The following is a 23,329-nucleotide window of genomic DNA, read 5'->3' as shown; positions in this document are numbered from 1 at the left end:
ATTACAGAGGACCCTTTGCTGGCACTGGCGGGGGGGGGGGGGGCAGAACTCTATTGCATTGTCAATAAATGCTTCTGGGTCACAGTCCCAGGGTGAGGAAAAATACTAGCACACTAGAGTGTGTGTCTGCAGGGGAAGGGAGACCCTGGTCATAATTCGTGGACAGAAAAAAGTATTGTGGTAACTCATAGACCAGATCACTGATGAAGAGAATAAAGACCACACCTCCCCTTAGATCATTCCACCTTGGAAGAACTTAAACTTACTTCAGAACTACTTCTGAAAACAGCTATCTATACAAAAGGAACCTTGATAGTGGGACAGTACCCACTCCATCTCAGAAAAGAGCCCAATTTTAACATAAAAGCAAATGTCAAGAAATAGATTAGAAAATAAGCAAAAAATAACAAGAAAAGGTCTCTGGTCATAGAAAGTTAACATGATGACAAAAGATCAAAACAAAAAGTCAGAAAAAGACAACAAGAAAAAAACAGAAAAAACATTCACTAAAGAAAACACATTCTTAAAAAATAGAATTGGCCAAATGGAAAATAAGTACAAGCTCACTGAAGAAAATAATCACTTAAAAATTAGAGTTGGGCAAGTAAAAACTCTGATTACACAAAGCATTAAAAACAATTAAAAATAAAAAGAATGAAAAAATAGAAAAATGTGAAATATCTTATTGGAAAAACAACTGACTTGAAAAATAGATACAAGAGAGATAATTTAAGAATTATTGGAGTACCTGAAAGCCATGACCTTAAAAAGAGCATATTTCAAGAAAGTATCAAAGAAAAATGTTCTGATATCCTAAAACCAGAGGGTAAAATAGAAATTTTTAAAACTCCACTAATCCTCTCCTAAAAGAGATCTTCAAATGAAAACTCCCAGGAATATTATAGCCAAATTGCAGAGTTCCCATGTCATGGGGAAACCATTGCAAGCAGCCAGAAAGAAACAATTTATATATCATGAAGATATGGTCAGAATAACACAAGATTTAGATGTTTCCACCCTAAAGTATGAGAGTTTGGAATATAATAGTCTGTAAGAAAAAGGAGCTAAGATTACAAGCAACATTCACCTTCCTAGTAAAAGTGAGTATAATTCCACAGAGCAGAAAGTGGAAAATTTAGCAAAATAGAGGACTTTCAAGCATTTCTGATGAAAAGACCAGAATAGAAAATGTAACTTTCAAGTACAAGACTCAAGAAAAATATTAAAAGGAAAACAAGAAAGGGAAACAATAAAGGATTGATTACCATGTCTACATGAGAAGATGATATTTTTAACTGCTAAGAACTTTAGCATTATTATGGAAGTTAGGAGGAGTATTCAGAGACCAAAGGCACAAATGTGACTTGACTATGAGGGGATAATATTTATTTAAAAAAAATAAAAGAATGAAAAAGAGGGACACAATAGGAGAGAAGAGAGAGAAGTAGAATGAGGTAAATTATCTCACACATCAGAGGCATGAAAAAGCTTTTGCAATGAAGGAGAATATAGGTGGGAGAGATGATAGCAGACAATCCTTGAACATAACTGTCATTTGGAATTGACTCAAATAGAGAATAACTTAGACAATCAGTTGGAAATAAATATCTATCTTACCCTGCAGGAGATAGGAGGGGAAAGGGAAAAGAGAAAAGGGAAGGGCAATGATTGACTGAGGGGAAATTCTTTTGGAGAAAGTAATGATCAGAAGCAAAACACTTTTAAGAAGAGATAGTTGTTTTTAAAAAAAGAGAGAGAAGAATAAATGGGGAAAATAAGATGGAGAAAAACATATAATTAGAATTATATTTGTAAAAAAAAGTTTAGCAATTTTTTCTGATGAAAGCTTTTTCTAATAAAAGCTTTATTTCTCAAATATATAGAGAACTGAATCAAATTTATAAGAATGCAAATTAATCCCCAATTGATAAATGGTCAAGTGGTATGCATAGGCAATTTTCAGATGAAGAAATCATATCTATACCCATATAAAAATTCTCTAAGTCAGTACTGATTAGAGAAATGCACTATCTCTGAGATACCATCCCACAGCTATCATATTGACAGAAAAACAATTATAAAAGTTGGAGAGGATATAGAAACATTGTGGCACTGATGTGCTATTGGTGAAGTTGTGAACTGATCAAAGCTTTCTGGAAAGCAACAGCAATATTGTGGGATGATCAACTGTGAATGACTTAGCATTGTAATAGTTCAAGATAATTGTGAAGAATTTATGATGAAAAATGCTATCCATTTCCAGAAAAATAAATGACAAAGTCTGAATGAAAATTGAAACATATTTTTCAAACTTTCTGCACTTTTCTTCTTTTGTTTTCTGTTTTCTTTTCAACATGTCCAATATGGAAATATGTTTTGCATGACTATGAAAAAAAGAAGAAAAAAGATGAGCATCTCGTGTTAAGGGGACACTGAGAAGCTAACAATGTGAAACGGAAAGGGTTTTGGTTTTGGAGTCAAGAAGACTTGGCTTCAAAACCTGGTTCTGCATCCTATTGCTGATGTGGCTGTAGACAAGCTGGCTGACTACTCTGGGTCTTAGTTTCCTCACCTATAAAAGAGAAGAATCACCTAAAAAGCCTCAACAATCTATTCTAGCTTTAAATCTATAATCTTGTGGTCTCAGCATCTATATTTATAAAGTGAGTTTTAAGTAAACAAAAGTGAATAATGCCCTCCTAAGGATAAACCAAATGCAATGACTGAGTGGTAGTAAGAAGGGTTGAAATTTAAATCCCAGTGAGCTGACTCTAGACTTGTGTCATTTCTCTGTCCCTCATTTACCAGTAATGAAATAATGGCAGTTTCCCCACTTCTCTCACTGTAGATTCTCAAACTTTGCTGGCCCTGAGGGGGTCAGGTCACTATAATTGACCAAGTGTCATTAGGAGACTGGACACTACAACTCTGTGGCCTTTGCCTTGGCCATGGCTCCCAAACCTCCTGCATGGCAGACACACTGAAGTGGAATTAATTCTCACTCATTCAGGGCTGTTCTATTACCTATTCATCAAAAATGGCCTCGCGTTTGTGCATTTTTCATTACAAGAGTCAACATTTGCCATGTTAATAAAGAAAGAAGCTGCTTTTCTCCTCTCAGAAATAGAATATGTAACGACATGGTCCCTTTGATGTTTCTCAGCCAATACAATATGTATCTGAATGAGGATAAAAGTCATTCTGTTAAAAGGTATATCATCTAAGTCATGAAGATGTGGACTGCAGTTTTCCTTAAAGGAAACAGAAGTGATGAAATGAAAGACAGAGGGTCAGTTCTAGCTGCTAATCAGACAGATCTAGGCAGAGCTTAATCCTGAGTCTTAGGTCAACCTAGTCTACTTAACAGCCAGTCCCTGGACCTCCCTGCACTTTGCCCCTCCCTCAGCAGAGGTCAAAGTGACATCTCTGAGTAGTCCCTAACTTGCTCTCTGAGATTCTTAGCCCTTTGGGAGAATGACTGAGCAGACCCACCCCAGGGAGCCCTCTGGGGTAAGTGAAGCACTTTGCCAAGGACATTAACCCCTTCGGGTCCTTAGGGCATGCACCATCTAATAAATCATAACTACAAGGTGCTTAATGGTGCCCTTGGGACCTAAGAGGGTTAATGGAGCCATTTCCTTGAGAGGGAGAAGATAGGAAAGAGCAATTAATCTTCTGGCTCCCTTGACAGCTCAGAAGCTTAAGAGAGAAAAGCTTAGGATACAAAGTCCAGATGACTCTCCATCAGGAGCCCCAGGAACAGAGCAGTTCAGAGGAGGTACAGTTGAGTTTGCCATCACTGATCAGTTTACTTAACTCCAATGGCTTGAGACTCTTTCCCTCTGTACTGAACAGCTAGACTAATATATCTCCTCCTGGTTGGAGATGATAGGGAAGATGTGCTACATGAGAAAAATCATATTGCAATGCAAAGCTCTGGACTTCAGATACTTCATTTGTAAACTGAAGGGGTTGAAGCAATCAATGAGATTGCTTCCAGATTCAAGATTCCATAATGCTATGGTAAGGGATGATGAAATTATTAAATGGATTATGAGACAATATAGTATAGTGGAGAAAGCACTGAGTTTGGAGTCAAATAGCCTGGGATTAAATCTTGGTTCTGCCACTATTTCTGTTTCCATGGCCAAGGCACTGAATAACTCTGTGTCTCAGCTTCCTCATTGGTGAAGTGAGAAGGTCGGATAAGGTAGCTTCTAAGATGAACTTTACAGATCTAAATCAATGTTCCTGCAATCCTATTATAAGGTGTGGTTGATTGATTTTTTAGCTCTAGGTTATACCATGTTAAACATACATAAAGATATTAAATAACAGTATGGAATTCAAGACTGACCCCAGTGGAATAAATTTGATTGATAAGTCACCTAAGGTTTATGGCTCTCCCCTTAGATTGAGTTCTTGAGCCAATTGTGCCATCCCTCAATAAATAGTTTGGTATAGATTAACATCTTTCTAACTTTGTAAGAGATAAATATCAAAAGCATTATTGAAATGCAGAGAAAACCTTCATTGCATCCTTGTATCTATGAACCATTATTTTTTTTAAATAAATTGATCTAATGAAACTCATCTTTTACAAAAAAAAAAAAAAAGTGAATCTAAAAATATTTTACTAAATAACCATAATGTTCAAGGCTCTGAACTTAGGGCTAACATGGAAACAGAGATCTAAAAGGGAAAGAAGGAGATTTTTCTCTTTTAGAAATAGTTTGTTTTTTTGTCATTTCCATTTCCCAATATATATGTGTATATATATGTATGTATGTGTATATATATATATATATATATACATACATATACCCCACTAGAAAGCAATAACTAAAACTGACAATTGAGCAACAAAAAGGAAGTGGATAGTTAAGCAAAACTAACCAATGCATTTACTGAGTCTGACATTATATAAACAGTATTTCACAGTCACCCAAAGAAGGGACAGTGATACATTTTCATATTTCTTCCTTAGATGCTAAGCTTGTTTATCTATAATTAGACAACATTCTATTTCACTTGTTATTGCTGTTATTTTCTTTCACATTGCTGTAAATATTGTCTATATTAGTTTCCTGGTTTTCCTTACCTTGCATCAATTTGTCTGTATCTTCCTATGCCTCCCTATAGTCATCAATTTGTTTCTTATAAGACAATATCTCATTATACTATATACCACCACAAATTGTTTAACTATTTTTTGATTGACAAGTAAATCTATTTTACTTTCAGCTTCTACTACAAAAAATGCTTCTATAAATGTCATATGTTGTTTTTTTTTTCCTTTTTGACCTTCTTGTAGCATATACCTAGAATGATGTTGGGACAGCTAGGTGGTACAGTGGATAGAGTGCTGAGCCTGCATTCAGGAAGATTCCTCTTCCTGAGTTAAGTGATCTCAGACACTTAGTAGCTATGGGACCCCGGGAAAGTCACTTAAAATTCTTTGTCTCAATATCTCATTTGTAAAATGAACTAGAGAAGGAAATGGAAAGTCATTCCATTCTTTGCAAGAAAACTTCAAAATGGGCTCACAGAGTCAGACATGACTAAAACAATTGAATAACGGCAAAATCATTGGGTTCTCTGTCAAAGAATATGGAAATTTTAGTCTTAGTATCATTTCTCATTGCTTATTTAGGATCATTGTACTAATTCACAGTATCATCAAGAGTATATTAGCAGTCCTATCCTTCTAAAATCCTTCCAACATTGACTATCCTTATCTTTTGTCATCTTGGAGGTAAAACCTGAGGTAAAATCTCAAAATTGATTTCATTTGTAGTTTATTAATTATTAGTGATTGAAAATAATAATTTATTATTAGCTTGAATTCATTTTGCAAACTATTTGTTCATGTTCTTTTACTATTTGTCCATTGGGAAGTGGCTTTGGGGCAAATATTTATGTAAGTGCCCTCCTATCTTCCTTATCAGATTATCAGAAATAACTGCAAAAAAATTTCCCTATAATTTCCCAAATAATCCTAGTTGCATTGTTTTGTTAGTGAAACTTTTTTTCCAATTTCATGCAATTGCAATTAACTTTTTTTTTTTTGTTGCTTGAACAAGGTTATATACTTCTTGTGCCAAGTTGTTAATTTCCTTTCCAATTCTTCCTTACATAATACTCATTTATGTTCTAATTTTTTTTCTTAAGTACTCTCATTTCATAAATAAAAAACTTTTAAACTTTTACTAAAAAAAAAAAAAAACTCTTGTTTCATCTCTTTCAGGAATTATAATTGAATTTGTGTCCAAGCTGTTTTTTTGTTTGTTTGTTTGTTTTGTTTGTTTTTGATGTTGTTCCCAAAGGTTTTGCTTTCAGGATATTTTGGAGTCATTATCTTTTTCTGGGTTTTTGAGTTTAGTGTCCTTACAGTCATAATAGCTTTATATGATGAGATTTTTTTTTTATTTCCTCAATCCTTCAGCCTACTTCCTGACTTTGAGATTTAGCTCAGGACCTAAATATTTCTAGAGGGAATTTCTGTATTAGTCTTGCTTTTGCTTTCTTAGTCTATTGAATGCTTTGTGCAAAGTCTTATGAACAGTTTAGGGAGAGACAAAAAATATGTTCTCAAAGTAGTCTAATACGGAGCAAAATCTGATTGTTGTCCCTAGTTATCAAGTTCCTGTTGCTTGGGTCTGAGCAGCAGACTTTGAGGATGGTTATATTGGAGTTTTAGGATAGTGTTGCAAGATGCAGAAACTAGCAGCCATCTGGGAAGCTCTGCTGCTTCATTGTCAGAAGGAGATTCCCCTTTTGCTCCAGGATTCCTGCCCTAATTATTCCTTTCCAAGTTTCAGACTGGGGTGAAGATGGTGTGTCCACTCTGAACATATTATGGTATGTCATGTAATTTGTTGATCTGAACATAATTTCTGCCATTTTTGCTTTGTGGTTATAGCAATTTTTGACAGGGAATTTTCCCTTATTAATGTTCTTGGGTTTTTTCCTAACTAGATTCATAAGTTCATGTGTATCAATTCCTTCACTATCTAGTCTGTTTTACTATTCTATGTTTCTTTTTCTTAAAACTAATACTAAATAATTTTGATTATGAAGGCTTTTCTCTACCATTTCTCCTTTTTTTTCTTTTCTTCTTGTAAGACACTAGAAATTGTCTTTCTCCAAATGAATTTGTTGTATATCTAGTTCTACAAATTATCTTAATAGAGAAAAGTTAAAGAAAATAAGATGTAAATACCAGTTGAAAACAATAATAGTCAAAAGGATATGTAATTGAAAGACAAGCAAATTGACATACCAAAACAAATTTACTGAAGCCAGTGGCTAACACTGAGAAAGGCTTGTCTAGCTAATATCACACCAGGTGGGAAATTCAATGAATAATAATGAGTAGCATTTATATAATGCTATAACTTTTGTAAAGGACTTTACTTCAGTTATCTCCTTTGATCCTCCCAACAACCTGGTGGAATAGGTCTTTTAATGGGTCTTAATATTATCCCCATTTTATAGATAAACTGAGACCATAATTTAGATTTAGTTATGTGCTCATGATCACATGACTCATACATGTCTAATTCAGAATTTGAATTCAGGCTTTCATGACTCCAAATTCAGCATGCTACCCCATGAACTGTTTCAAATAAGCATTTAATAAATACCTATGATGGGCAAGGAATTCTGCTAGATTTTGAAAATACAAACATAAAATGAAAAAAAAAAAGTTCTGTTCTCAAGGAGGTTACATTTTACTGAATAAGAAAAGTGAACTGTTTGGTTTTGAACAGTTTAGGTTCAAATTTAGGTCATAAATTTTCTTCATACTAATCCTCAGGGATTATGTCTGATATCCAATTTCTCAAAAATAAATAAGAACTATAACTTCTACTTCTCTAGTTCCAAACCCCTATTACCTCTCTCTTCCACCAAAGTCCTTCTCTGATGGGGTGCTTCGATATAGCACAGGCTTGATTTTAAATTTTTGAAAGTTTTAGCAAGAAAGCTCAAGCTCCATTAAGTTTCACCAAATTGACAAGGATTCAAGGGTAGACCTGATGGTAGACTTGTATCTGTTGCTCAGCTAATTTTTATAAAAGCACTATACTAAGTTGGAATAAATTTTTCAAGACATCTTCTAAAGTCATGAGAGGGCTGGGAATCTATATCAGTAGAGATGAAATTACACATCATTGAGCTATTAAAGGAGAGGCCCAGAAGAAGATTGAGTAGGCGACTGGTTTTCAGTGAAACAATATTCAATGACTCTTTAGTAACAGCCATATCTGGTTAGCATTTTTCTTTTACCAACCAATACATGAGAGTTAGTAAGGTATAGTGAAAACAAAACTATCTAATAATATTAGAAATCTTCAGGAGACTAATAATTGGAATTTCAGTCACCACAGAAGACCAGTGGTGGAGATATTTAGAATATAATATAGTGGGTTACAGTATAGGTCACAAAGTAATCATTAGGAAACTAGGATTCTGGACTTAGTCTTATGATGGTGGATCTAATTTTTTCTCCTCTACAATGTGGGGACATTAGACTAGATGGACTCTGATTCCTCACAGATATAAATCCTAGGATTTTAGAGTCTCTCTATCCATGAGTCTGGCTAGTTAGTCATCATCTATCTCTTTCTCTTTCAGATTTATGATTGGAAAAATATTTATTAAGCACTGACTATATGCCAAGAACGATATTGTGTTGAGCATACAGATAACAAAAAAAGATAATTCCTGAATTAAGGGTGCTTACTAGGGGGAAACACTATATCTAGAAGGGTACAACTGCAAGATAGATGGAAGGAAATAAAGGTTCTTACGGTGAAGAGTTGGCATTTTGGCAAGATCTCGTGGTCCAGAGAGCATGTTTGCTTTTGGATAGAATGGACTCTGGTCATGTTTCCCTCTGTCTTTGCTCAGCTTAACTCAGGCTTGAGTCCTGAGGGTAAAAGTGGAGCTAGATAGAGCACCTGAGAGTTTATGTATGATGAGGTATTAGGGATATGGGCTAGATTCATACTGATAAAGGAATGAATTCAAATATAGGTTACCCTACTAGCATAGCAAGCTTTGCAAAAATCACTTTGCCTATTCAAATCACTTAAAAAACCCAGGCTGTAATTACAAAGCTTCATGGCTATGCAGTTTCCATAAAAAGAGGTAATTTTAATATTTGGTTTGACTTCAAAGCAGTAACTTAGAATTATATATACCCCATTAAAATATAATGTTTTCCCCCAAACTAATCAAATGGCTAAATCAATTGTTGGTGGGATGCCAGTGGCCTGAGGATCAATGGGAATAGAAAATGTATTCTATATTTTCCTTGTTGCATAAAGTTAGAACGCATATTTTATTAATGTTCATCCTTCAGAGACCAGATTTGTACGTTCGCTAAAATAAACATTACAGTATTTAGGTCTCAGCTCGTTAGCACAGAAGTTTAAGGATGAAGAAGCTTAATAACTGAGCGGTCTCTTCATTGCCCTTAGTCTCAGAGATGGGCCATGTGGCTCCTGGGAACATTCCAAATCCCCAGTGGGCAACCTTATACTTTTCCCCACTGGCATCTTGGCAAAGCACGGACATCACAGAGGTAGCAGCTCCTGGAATTGGCTCTTAATAATCATGTGGCTAATGGTGCAAAATCTCTGACACCAAGAAGACTGGCATTCACATTTGAAGAGGGTCCCATGAATAATTGAAAATGCTTGCTTTGCTCCGTAAAGCACTCTTTTTAAAGCACAGTTGTGAGGAGGTCATTTTAAATCTCACAGTGGCTGTCAACTAGACATTATTCCAGAACCAATCTGAGAGAATCAGGAGCATGGAGGGGTGAGGGGAACAGAGTCAACATCAATAAGGATCATTTAGCTTTGCTGGGATCCAGGGAGAAGAAAGACACAGGTGCAGATCCTGACCTGCTAATTCCCTGAGGAAGGTCAGATTGAATTAGTCTCAGGGGAGACTTCTCCCGGTGTAGAGATATCACAACAATCATGGCCAGATGTAGCCTTTTAGGAGACAGTGTGGTGCTTACGATGGAAAGAGCACTGGGTTTGATGTCAGAAGAACGGGGTTCAAATCATGTTTCTCTTACACTTATCCCCTACATAGCCTTGGATAAAATTCTTTCCCTCTTGATCTTTCAATTTCCTCACCTGTAAAACATGAAGTAAAGGCGAGGGCAGGTAGGGAAAGCAACAGCACACAACTGCTGGTCATGAAATCAGCCACATTCATCCTGAGTTCAAATCTGGACTCAGATATTTAGCTATGTAATCTTGGGCAAGCCCCTAAACCCCCTTTGCCTCAGTTTCCTCAGCTGTAAAATGAGCTGGAGAAGGAAATGGTAGATCACTCCAGTCTCTCTGCCAAGAAAACCCTAAATGGGGTCATAAAGAGTGAGACAGGCATGTTTGAAACAGCTGAACAACAATAAAACTCTGCAAGTATTTATTAAATATCTACTGTGTGCCAGAGTTGGCCCAGATCTCTAAGGTCCCTGTGAGTGCTTAAATTCTCCCGAAGATGTCTTTTCATAACCACTCTTAGTGGGATAAGCTAATGAGTGACAAAGTCAAAGTCATGAGCAAGGCCAGCCTTATGTACAAGGAGAGGAATATCAGGAAGTAGCCCTAGGAGATTCGAGACAACTCCCATCAGACATTCCCAAAACCCTTTCTGTTTCTTTCTCTTCTTGTCACTGACTAGTTTAATTTATTTTCAAAATACATGCAAAGATAATTTTCAACAATATCCCTTGCAGAATCTTATGTTCCAAATTTTTCTTCCTCCCTTCTCCCCATCCCTACCTAGATAACAAGTAATCCAGTATATCAAATGTGCAATTCTTCTATACATATTTTTGCAATTATGCTGAACAAGGAAAATCAGATTAAAAATGGAAAAAAATGAGAAAGAAAACAAAAGTAAGCAAAAAAAAAACAGCAAAAAAAAAAAAGGTGAAAATGTCTCCCACAGTCCCTTCTCAGGATGTGGGTGACTCTCTACATCACAAGTCTATTGGAATTGGCCTGAATCACCTCACTGTTGAAAAAGACCAAGTTCATCAGAATTGATGTTGAAGTAAGTCTCTCCAGGCCTCTCCAAAACTATCCTACTGACCATTTCTTATAGACCAATGATATTCCATAATGTTCATATACCATAAATTATTCTACTATATGGGCATCCATTCAGGTTAAGTCCATCTTTATCACTACAAAAAGGGCTACTACAAACATTTTTGCACATCTGTGACTAGATTAGTTTAAAGGGAGTTAAAATCTCTCCCTACCTCTAACTATCAACGTCTTCTACATCAACCCAATTTTATGGGCCAGTTTTCTGCAAACTTTCCTTCCTTTAATTTGACAAAATATCATCATGTATTCAGAACTAGAAGCCACCTCAGATGCTATATACTTCAACCACTAACTTTTACAGATGAAGAAAATGAACAGAGAAATAAAGTGCATTGACCCCTGCAGGTCCCCTGATTCCAAATCCTGCCCTCTTTCCAAGGCACCATCAGACAGAGATAGAAGGAGGAGCAGATAAGGCAGAGAGAGCTATCTAGGGTGTAACAAAGGAGTTGGGGGCAGTGCAATGAGAAGCATTTTATAAGATAATTCTTTCTAAAGGCACATCTTCTTAAATGCTGAAAAATACTAATCCCTATGGTATATGAGAATTTATTTTGTGATGAATAAGTTACATGTTTCTATGGAGGCTCTGGTGGTCAATAGTTTCTTTTTTTCTTTTTCTTTACTTTCTTTTTATTTTTTTTCCTGAAGCAATTAGAGTTAAGTGACTTGCCCAGGGTCACACAGCCAGGAAGTCTTAAGTCTGCAGTCACATTTGAACTCAGGTCCTGCTGACTTCAGGGATGTTGTACTATCCATTGCACCATCCAGCTGCCCCTGGTCCATAATTTTCAAATCTGTTTTAAGATATTTAAATAACTTCTCTTGTCTCTTCTCTCCGATTTTAAACCTGTACTGGAGAGGTGAAAAGAAAAATGGTATAAAACAAAATGAGAACTAAAAAATCCTAGAGTTATATTTACAAAGGCAATGATCATCTTCAGTTTAACCTTGTCAAGCAATGTCTTTTTTCATTCTGGAACCCAAGCCTATAGGCCCGAGTAGATTTAGTAGCCAAAGTCAAGGCTACTTGACTTTGAAGATAGTCAAAGAGATAGATCTTAAAGAGCAAGCCATTTATTTTACTCAAAAAGGTGATATACCTTATGCAAGACCATGCAGTTAGTAAACAGCAAAGCCAGAATCTGAATCCAGTTTCTGTGGAATTAGAGTCAAGGTTTTTCCCATTATACCATGCTGATTTCTTTCAGATCATAGCATCATACAGTAATTGATTTAGAGATGAAAAGGATTTTAGAAGCCATTTAGTGCAACACCTTCTTTACAGAGTGAGGGGAAACTGAAGCACAAAGAGGGTTTTTTTCCTTACCCAAAGTCATACAGGTAATAATTGGCAGAGAGATTTAAATCCAGATTCTTGGATCCTAAAGTCAGTACACTTGGGTAAAGCTCAGTTTCTCCACGTAGGACCCAGTAGAGGATCATTTTAGTTGGCTCTTAATAGCTTTACCATCATAAATTGAGACACCTTTCTCACCTATAGTTCTAATTATAAGAAATGAGGTTTGACTTTCCTTTTTTTTTCAATTTACAGATACACAATTTCTATCAACTTCACATTTAGAATGGTGCTCCTCAGCCCATTTGCTGGGATGATAGTCAGTGTTAATGTTCAAAATGTAAAATTACAGAATACCCAATAAATTAAACTATTTAAGTTTACTGAGGAGGAAACTGAGTCATATCAAAAAATTTACCCATTGTCATAGAACTAGAAATCACCTGCTGGAAAACATTTAACAACCAGCTCTCTCTCAAATAACAACAACAACAACAAAACAAAAAAAAACAAAAACAAAAACAAAACCCAACAACAACAACAACAACAACAACGAAACAACAGAACAATGTATACACCCTATACTTCTATACTTCACTATTAAGATTTTCTGCATCATCTTTTTAAGTTTAGGTAATTAACAAAATAATAAACAAAACCCAAATTTATAGCATCTGCTGATATCTCAGGTATAACTGCTCACACTAAACATTTAACAATCTATTTAAGCAGTTGTGATCTTGCTGCAGGATACCCTTGATACCTAAATCAAAGGATTTTTTTCACTAAATGTCTAATTGTTTGTTCCATATGTTTTTCACATTAGTCTTGTCACAATTCCAGTAATCATCCGTTTTGTTGAAAACACATTCATTTTAAAGTACAGATTCTCTGTTGAAACTTCCCTCTTGGGGCAGCTAGGTGGCGCAGTGGAGAGAGCACCAGCCTTGAATTCAGGAGGACCCTAGTTCAAATCAGGTCTCAGACACTTAACACTTCCTAGCTGTGTGACCCTGGGCAAGTCACTTAACCCCAGCCTCAGGGGGGAAAAAAAAGAAAGAAAGAAACTTCCCTATTACAAATAACTCACTTTCCTTTTTTGTAGAATTGAAAACAAAATAGATGTTCATCCAATAGGGGATGGCTAAACAAATTGTAATACATGAATATAATGGATTATTACTTCACGACAAGATCTGATAAATATAAAGGATTCAGAGAAGCAAAGAAAGACTTGAATTAACTCTTCAAAAGTAAGAAAAATTGAGAAAACACTAAATATAATTACTACTGCAATATAAACAAAAAAGTGAAATGTTGAATACTTATGATAAACAGTATTAGCCCTAAAGAAGTTTGAGAATGTTACCTCCCCCCTTTCTTTACAAAGGTAAGGTACTGCAGAAGATGTTATAAAAACTATGAGACTTAGTTGTTATGTTGGTTAATTTTGACAAACTCATTTATTTTTTTTCCATCGTCTCTTTTTTTTTAGTTATAATGGATGATTCTGAAGGTGGGGAAGATATGTTTGAAAGTAAGATAATGTAAAAATAATAAGTATTGATAAAAATCTAACAACAAAAGAAATTACTAGTTCTAAAAGTACCACAATAAAAGTACCTGTTGGGTTGTGCTCCTTACTTTGGAATTCCCTATCAGGAGTTTTTATGTGCATACAGATGGCCAAAAGAGGGAGTTTCCAGTTACCTTTCCTTGTGATATATACATTAATAATTACCAAGAAAAAAAGACCTAGATTTGCCAGAAGGAAAGATTAATTTTTTAATAGATCTAAAAAATGAGACATATAAAACATCGAAGTAAAAGCCTTAGAGTACACATTGCACTTGTAATCCTTCACAGACTAAATTTCCATATTTTTACTAGATAATTTTTTTTTGGTGTTTGTATCATAAGAAGATTTGAAGACTGAAAAAAAAGTGCTTCATTTGATACTCCAATGGGGAAAATATCTTGAAAGAAATGTTGCATGCAAATGTTAGATATAAATGTTGCATAAGTGTGATCTCAAAGTTCCAGAGAGAAATATCATTTAACAGAAAAACCATTGAGCTGCTTGAATCATAGAAAGAGTTAAAACTAGGCACTGGCACCAGGGCTTCGCCTATGGGTCCCAAATTTTGAAAGGATTGATAACACTTATAGCTATTCAGGAACATAGAAATAATAGAGCTTAGTTCCAAGTTCCAAAAGTAATTAAAATAGGAAGTTTTCAAATGCAGGTTTGGGATGAGTGTTTTCTTCTTCCTCTAGTCTTTCTCCCCTTCTCATGTCCCCTTTTCCCCAGCTGAGAGAGTAGTTTTCATGCTGCTTGTACCAGGCATACTCTTTCCTGCTCCAGGTTAACTTTCTTCTATAATCATATACACAATTAACTACAAAAAAGGAATCCCTTGGTTTTCTTCACTAAAGAAATATTGAATGCTAAAAAAAAAAAATTACCCATGCATATATCTTGTAAATAAAAGCTATAATAAAAAAGAAATAAAAAAAAATACTAGTTCACATTTTTACAGTGTTATATAGTTGATAAAGCTTTTTCTTTACAATGGACCTCTTATATTATTGTTATTTCCTCCATTTTAGAAATGAGACAACTGAAACTTAAAGTGATTGAATAACTTGCCCATAGTCACACAACTTGTAATAGTAAAGGGATCCAAGTATTGTCTCTAGAGTTGTAAGAATTAGATTTAAACACAACTTTTAATACTAGCTGTGTAACCTTGAACAAATCACTTAATTTTACTGTGCTTCAGTTTCTTCACCTATAAAATAATGTGGTCAACTAGTTAGCTTCTGAGAACTTTTACAACTCCAGATATAAGTGTGATTTCATGATTCAAACCCAGGTTTCCTAATTGCAAATCCAATCTTCTTTCCAAGACATGATGCTGCCTTTCTGATTGAAACACAATGACTCTATCCAGTTAATGTCTAAGATCATTTCCAGTTCTAAACTTCAATAATTCTATGAGTAAATCTCCATGAGAATAGTAGAAAACACATACAATCTCGTTAGCTACATACAAACATTTTCTTCTTTAGCAACCAGAATAGTCTTTGAAGGATTTGTTGGCATTGGTATAATTAGCATGCTGGCCAAAGTCCAGTGTTAAATTTTTCACATTTATTCAGAGTTAGACAAGTGAGTGTTTAAAAGGGGAATGATAAGGGATGTGAAGGTATAAGCAGTGAAAGTTAAGCATGATTTTGAGCCAGAGTCAAATCCCTCATTAAATGGAGGGATGAGGAAGTCCATAGACAAATGAATTTTTATGAGATCATCAGATCTAAGATTTAGCAAATTCAGAGGTGTTGGAAACATCTAATATAATTTTGTTCCTTGGCAAATGAAGAAATCCAATGATTTATCCAAGGTCACACAGGTCAGAAACAAGATGCAAAGCCAAGCTTCCTGATGCCAAGTCCAGTAGTCCTTTGCACTTCACTGCCTTTACTTATAGGATCCTTGATATAAATGAGAAGGGACCAAAGAGGCTGGTCAATACCACTCTCTCATTTAATAAATGAGAAAATTGGTAGTCAGAAAAGTAAAGTGACTTGACTGAACTTTTACAGATAGTAAATAGCAGAGCTGGGATTTACATCTAAATCAGTCATTCAATTAGAAAGCCTAATTATTAAATGCTAACTATTTGTTAGGCACTGTGATATTTACTGGGTTACAAAAAAAGGCAAAAGACATTCCCTATCTCAAGGAACTTACAATTTAATGGGAAATACAACATGCATACAACCATGTACAAACAAGCTATACACAGGTAAACTAGAAATAATCAAAGGAGAGAAGGCACTAGAATTAAGAGGAATGTGGCAAAAAGTTCCTGTAGAAAATGGGAAAGTTGATATTTGAAGGAAGCCAGGGAAATCAGGGAAAGGTATTCATGAGAAAGAGAACAGTCCAGCTATGGAAGATAGCCAGAGAAATTGCCCTGAGCTGAGAGATGGACAGTTTAAGGAACAGCTAGAAGGCTAGTATCCCTGGCCTGAAGCTTACATGGTGGAGTGTAAGGTATAAGAAGACTGCAATGTTGGTGGGGTGCAAGGTTATAGAAATCTTTGAATATCAGAGGATTTTCTATTGAGTCCTAGAGGTGATATTGAACCACTGGAGTTTACTGAGTAGGGGAATAAATTTTAGGGAAATCACGTTGTTGAGTAAATGAAAGAGAGATTGAAGATCAATCAAGAAGCTATGGACAATTGTGAGGAGATCAGGGCCTGCTTCAGGCTATTGGCAATATCAGAAGAGACAAGGGAAGTATCTGAGAGAGTTAATAAAGTTGAAATCACCAGGCCTTGGTAACAGAGTCAATGGGACTGGGGAGAGATAATGTGTAAACCAAAAAATGGCACCTAATCTATGTAGCCTGGGGGATTAGAAGGATGGTGGTGTCCTTGACAGTAATAGGAAAGTTTGGAAGAATGTTTTTACATATAGTTGGAAAAAATCAAATATTACAATTTTCACATTAAAAATATTAGGAGACAGAAAAAGAAAAGTTTGGAAGGGAGTAAGATTTAGGGAAGAAAATAAGGATTTTGACTTTGGACCTGTCTGGTTGAAAGTGTAATAGGAATTAGAGATGTGAGACTATAGGTCAGCAGACAGTTTGTGGCAGGATAGAATTATCAGCAAAGAAACTCTAAATGTAGTATTTTTCTCACTACTCCAAAACTACTTTCTCCCTAGAATTAATATATTTTAGAGGTAGTTTATATCTTATTTTCTAGTCCAAACTTCTCAAGGTATAAATGAGGAAACTGATGCTTAAAGAGGACCCACAGCCAGTTAGTATCAGTGTCAGAAAATGTGAACCTGGGATTCATGAGACTAAGACCAGTGTTCATTCTAATGTCTCAGACTACCTCTGCTCATAGAACCCTCATTGGAAGGGACTTCAGAAGTCAGCTTTTCTCCTCTTCTCATTTTAGATATGAGGAAACTGTGGCCCAGGATGGTTGTGGCTCATCTAAGTTCACATAAGTCAGAGATAGGATTTGAACTCAGCTCCTCTATTTAAGAGGAAAGCTGTGCATAGTTATTATCTGTATTTGCCACAAGCTACATTGCTTCTAGAATTCTTTGAAACTCTCTACCATGCCTCCTTCAGAAAGTGCCTTCTTCTCTACTTTCAGCCCTCCTAGCTTCCTTTTGTACATTATCTTTTCTCATTAGATTGTAAGCTCCTTGAGGGTAGGAATTGCCAGTTTTGTTTTGTTTTTTAATTTGGGGTGTGTTGTGTGTGTGTGTGTGTGTGTGTGTGTGTGTGTGTGTGTGTGTGTGTGTGTGTGTGAGAGAGAGAGAGAGAGAGACAGAGACAGAGACAGAGACAGAGAAAGAGACAGACAGAGAGAGAGAGACACAGAGAGAGAGACAGAGAGACAGACAGAGAGAGAGAAAGAAAGAGAGAGAGAGAAAGAAAGAAATAGAGAGAGAGAGAAAGAAAGAAAGAGAGAGAGAGAGAGAGACAGAGAGAGAGAGAGAGAGAGACAGAGAGAGAGAGAGAGAGAGAGAGAGAGAGAGAGAGAGAGAGGGAGAGAGACATTGAGAGACAGAGAAAGAGTTTAGTCCTAGAACTTGCCAGAGTTTTTGACATTTACTAAGCACTTAATACATATTTATTATCTGACTGATTTTCTCTTCTAAACTTATCAAAAATTTCCCTTTGCAGCAACTGACAATTAGTCAGTCATCAGACTTCCAAATAAATTTCAGTAGTTCCCCTTCCAGTTATCCCATTACTATTCTACTTTGGAAGAGCTCTAACAATTAGGAAGTTTTGTTCCTATATTGAGCCTCAATCTGTTTTTCCATCCATTGTGATTAATTCTGATCTTAGAACCAAAGGTTTTAGAACTACTCTTAACCTTCTTCCATGGAGCCTATCAAATACTTGAATTATATCCTTTCCAAACTGCTTCTTCAGGCTAAACATCTCTCATTCCTTAACTGATCCTCATATATAACTGTCTGAAGCTCTACTGATAATAACTAACTTTTATCTAGAACTTTAAGGTTTGCAAAGCAAGCCTTATAAATTTTGTTTACTTATAATAAATATATGTGTACAGGGGGAGCTAGCAACACAATGTATAGAATACTTGGTGTGGAGTTGGGAAGAACTGAATTCAAATAACAGCATCCAAACACATATGCAAGGTTGTTGTAGGTTTCCAATGACATAATATTCATAAAATACTCAGTACAGTGCCTGGCAAATAATAAGTGCTATGTAAATGTTAGCTATTGTTATCATAATAATAAGATAGGGCAATGGATCAGTCTGCAGACACAACGTCTCATATTGTCGAATTCAAATCTGGCCTCAGACACTCACTATGTGACCTTGAATAAGTCACTTAACCCTATATGACTCAGTTCTTCATCTATAAAATGAGCTGGAGAAGGAAACAGCAAATTATTCCAGTATCTTTGTGAAGGAAACCTCAAATGGGACCATGAAGAGTAAGATGTAACTAAAAATGATCTGATAGTAATATTATTCCTTCTGCCATTATAACAGCCCTGAGAAGAAGAGGATGATAATAATCCCAGTTCATAGATGAGTAAAGTGAGGCAGACAGAGGTTAAGTAACTTGCCTTTGGTCACATAGCTAGTAAATGTCTGAAGAAGTATTTGAACTCAAGCCTTCCTGACTCCAGGTCCAGTTCCATTTCCACTGAGCTTCTTAGCTGACTCTCATAGTCTCTGACTAGATTGTAAGCTGCTTAAGTATAATAAACTTAACAAGGATGGATGTCCAGCTCTGATTTTGTTCCTGATTCTAAATCTGTTAATGATATAATTAATTAATCTCATCTTGGGAATTCCTCTCTAATCCATGTAATTAGATGGCATCTAAGCCTTTGGCAGTATGTTGAGAGCACACAGTCTGAGAGAATTTCTCTCTCCTAGTACTCAAATAGATTCACTCATTTATAATCGCAGAATCTTTGCACTAAGTGGAATCTGAGATTATCTAGTCTAACCCCTCTATTTTGCAGATAGGAAACTGAAGTTCAGAACAGGGAAGATCTCACAGCTAGTAAATGACAGATCTGAACTTTGAATGAAAGTTTTGTCTGCATTATACTATTCACCCAAGTCATATACCCTGGGAAAATGCTCCAATAATGAGAATAGTGAGGGAAAGCTTTGGAGGGGAAGAGAAGTGGAAAGAAGAGAGAGTGTTGGTCATTCCTTCTTTTGCCCAGGTACTATGCTGTGTTCAAAAGGAAGGTAAGACTTGTCCCAATAAACTCCATTTCTTTTCTCTTTTTAACCTCCTCTTCCAATCAGGGAAGACATTTTCCTTGGTAGTGATAACCTTATGTCAGCTGCTTGGCACATGGGCCAGACAGACTCAGCTTCACCCCAACCAGGAGGCCAGAGCTGCAGCGTGCCTTTGACAGCAGCCTTGAGATGTAATCGGATGAACACTCCCAGCCACAAGAAAGCCATCAGGCTGGGTGTTCAAAGGTAAATTGTTAACTTATGGTGATGTGGATCATGTGTGTTTCCTGGCACATTTTTCCCAGTCATTAGTCTGACGCCCCACTCCTTCTCCTCCCTCCCTTCCCCCTTTGCACTTTTTGTTTGTTATGGTGCCTGCTGGCTGGGTGTGAACCAAAATGTAATTTTCAAGGAGGAAAGTTCCTTCTCTGCCCAATGCCTCCCCTCTTTCCCCTACTTTCACCACAGCTCTACCCCCGGGGACTGCTGGAATGCACCATTTCTCAGGAAAAACATGAGAAATTGGTTCCTTGGTACATTCACATCAAGAGAAATCGAGGATTTCTGCCAGGGACAAGAAATCGTGACGCACTGGTCTTTGGGAGGCTCTAGCCCTCCACAGAATGGCTATTTAGGGAAATGGCAATCTGGAGACCCAGTTTTTAGAATGGGACCTGCCACAAACTAGAATTAGGGCATCCATGTCTCTAGTTCTTAGTTCCCTCATCAGAAATACAGAAAGAAGCAAGACCATTTAGATGAAATGATCTTTAAGGTTTCTTCCAGCATCGATACTTTGTAATTCCATGATTACATAACCAAAGTGTCCTCTCTTCTTCCATCCCTGTGCCATTAAACCCATTCTTCTGAATGTCTTCACCCAAAAGTCTATACTCTATTCCTTATAGCTTTGCCAGGTGACGAATTAACTGGTCTCCCAAACAGATGCCAATGAATGTCCTCAAATCCAAGGGCATTAGTCCTTTCAGAAAATATTTGCATTTTAACAAAAACATTCTTTTTTTTTAAACCTCCAAAGGCACGGTAGTATACCAGATAGGGCTCTAGACTTTGAGTCAAGAAGACCTGGATTTGAACCCTGTCTCTGATGTGCTGTTCTATATAATGGATGGAGAATCTTCCCTGGAGTCAGAAAAACTTGAATTTAAATCCTGCCTCTCTAATTTAGGTAGGTAAGCCAAGACCTCTCCCTATCCTCTAAAAATTCTCTAAAATAAAGCAAAAAAATTCAAAAAAGGTATTAATCTGCCTTAGTAAGGGAGTTTTCTTATTGAGAGTTTCTTATATCTCAAATCCTATACCATCATAGGATGGGAAGGGAGTTTGTTTTTGTATTTTTTTAATTAATTTATTTTTTAGTTAATGAAAATTTATGCTAATTCCCTTCTATTTCTCTTTCCCCACATTTAAAAAGAAAAATAAATAAAACCCTAAAAATATGCATAGACATGCTTAGAAAACATTTTAGAGATTGTTTAATACAAGGGTACTTATTTTTATCCTTTCTTGTCATGGAGATCTTTGGCAATTGAGTGAAATCTATGGGCTCCTCAGAATATTTTCGTCATGTTTTGACATTCAAAATGTATTGAAATGCTAAATTCCTATTAGAGAAGAGTGAAAATAGAAATGTCATTTTTCCCCATTCAAAGTTCCTGAGCCCCATGAAATCCATCCACAGGATCCCATATTAAGAATACTTCATCTGTAAGGTGCAAGAGGAAGAACAGACAGAGGAACTAGATGGGAGGGAAGTGTCCTCCCAAATGGGCTAAAGAGGGAATGAGACATACACACACACACACACACATACATACATACACACACACATGCAAACATACACAGAGAGAGATAGACAGAGAGACAGAGAGAAGAATATAAAATTTTTCTAAATTCAGAAAGAAATAAGAGGCTAAGGAAATAGGGAAGGAGGAGGAATGGATAAGAGAGAGGCTTTTAGAGGAAACCCTACCCACATAAGATCTGGGTTAAAAGAATATAATATATATTTAATTGGGAATAAAAGTATTCTAAATTTATAAAGAAATGAGAGAATTAGGGAATATATAAAAGGGGTGGTATGGAAGTTTGTTTAAATTAACAGCAATAGGATAAAGAGAGAATACCATATATATTTGAAAAGCTATAAAAGTCTTTTAAATTCAGATAGTAACAAGAGAACAATGGCAAAGGGTAGAAGGAAGAGGATAAGGGAAAGATCCTTAGGACATGGGTATTAATAAAGTAAAAAAGTTAGTGAGTAGAAGTAAAGCAGAGGTGTCAAGAGATAAGAAGTAAAAGATACACACAAGCATAATAATAGAATTTATTAAGTAAAAAAACAGAAGTAACAATTATAATCTCAAAGGTAAAGCTAAATAAATTTAATCAATAGGGAAACTATACTAAATTATAAGCCATATTAATTAATATTGTTTTAAACTATTTAAAATAACTAGACCCACCAGCCCTGAAGTCAGGTGGACCTGAGTTCAAATCTGGCTTCAGACACTTAACATTTCCTGGCTGTATGACTTAGGCAAGTCACTTAACCCCAATTGCCTCAGCAAAATAAAATAAAACAAAATAAGTAGACCATGTAAGGTTGGAATATTTCTGTGGTGTAAGAAATAATGAATTGGTGAGTTAGAAAGATATGAAAAGACTTGGACTTATGAAAGAAGAGGTTATCTACCCTCAGAGAAACAGGACAGACAAGCAAAGTACAGTGTTACATAGATGTATATGAATGTATATTTACACATATATATACATATATATGCTTATAGATATCTCTGTATGTGTATTATATTTATTTATATGTATGTGTGCATATATATGTAAGTATATGTATAAATATATCTGCATTTAATCGTGGCTTTCTTGGGGGAGAGGGCAAGGAAGGGGAGAAAAGGATAAAGTCAAAAGTGCACAGCAGAGAACAAAAGAAAACCTACAAGGAAACAAAGAAAAGATGGACAGCTCTAAATACATATAGTATTTATTATTTAGGTTTTCTTGAAATGGAAATTTATTGCTTTACATTGAATCCTCTCATAGTCTGCTGTGTACATGGCATTTTTTCCTTTTTCTATTTTGTATTAAAGTTTTTAACTAATTAATTTTTAAAAATCCTGATATAATTAAATTCCTTATAGGTAATTAGCAATTCTCTGGACCTCAAATGCAGAACCGTTTCCTTTATCAAATTGTGTTTCACAAAAGAACTCCTTACCATCTTAACCTCCTTACCATATTCTCTCTAGTATTCCTAAAGGTAATTTTGTCTATAACCACTTTGTGCATTCATTTCATCTTGGAGTCATACTGAACTCCACACTCTCCTTCATTACACTTATCCAATCCATTGTCAAATATTCAACTTTTCCATCATTTCTCCTATACTTTTCATCCTGTCCACTCACACAACTATTGCCCTCATTTCCTCTTGTTTGTAGTCTTCCAACCCATCTCCCTGCCCTGAGTCTCTCCCCACTGCAAACTAGCCTCCATTCAGTGGCCATCTAAAGCATACATCTGACTATATCAATCTGTTGCACATAGTAGGTGTTTAGTCAATG

The sequence above is a fragment of the Sminthopsis crassicaudata genome, chromosome 2 (assembly GCF_048593235.1).
Source record: "Sminthopsis crassicaudata isolate SCR6 chromosome 2, ASM4859323v1, whole genome shotgun sequence".
NCBI classification, from domain to species: domain Eukaryota; kingdom Metazoa; phylum Chordata; class Mammalia; order Dasyuromorphia; family Dasyuridae; genus Sminthopsis; species Sminthopsis crassicaudata.
Note: the sequence above shows the minus strand (reverse complement) of the source record.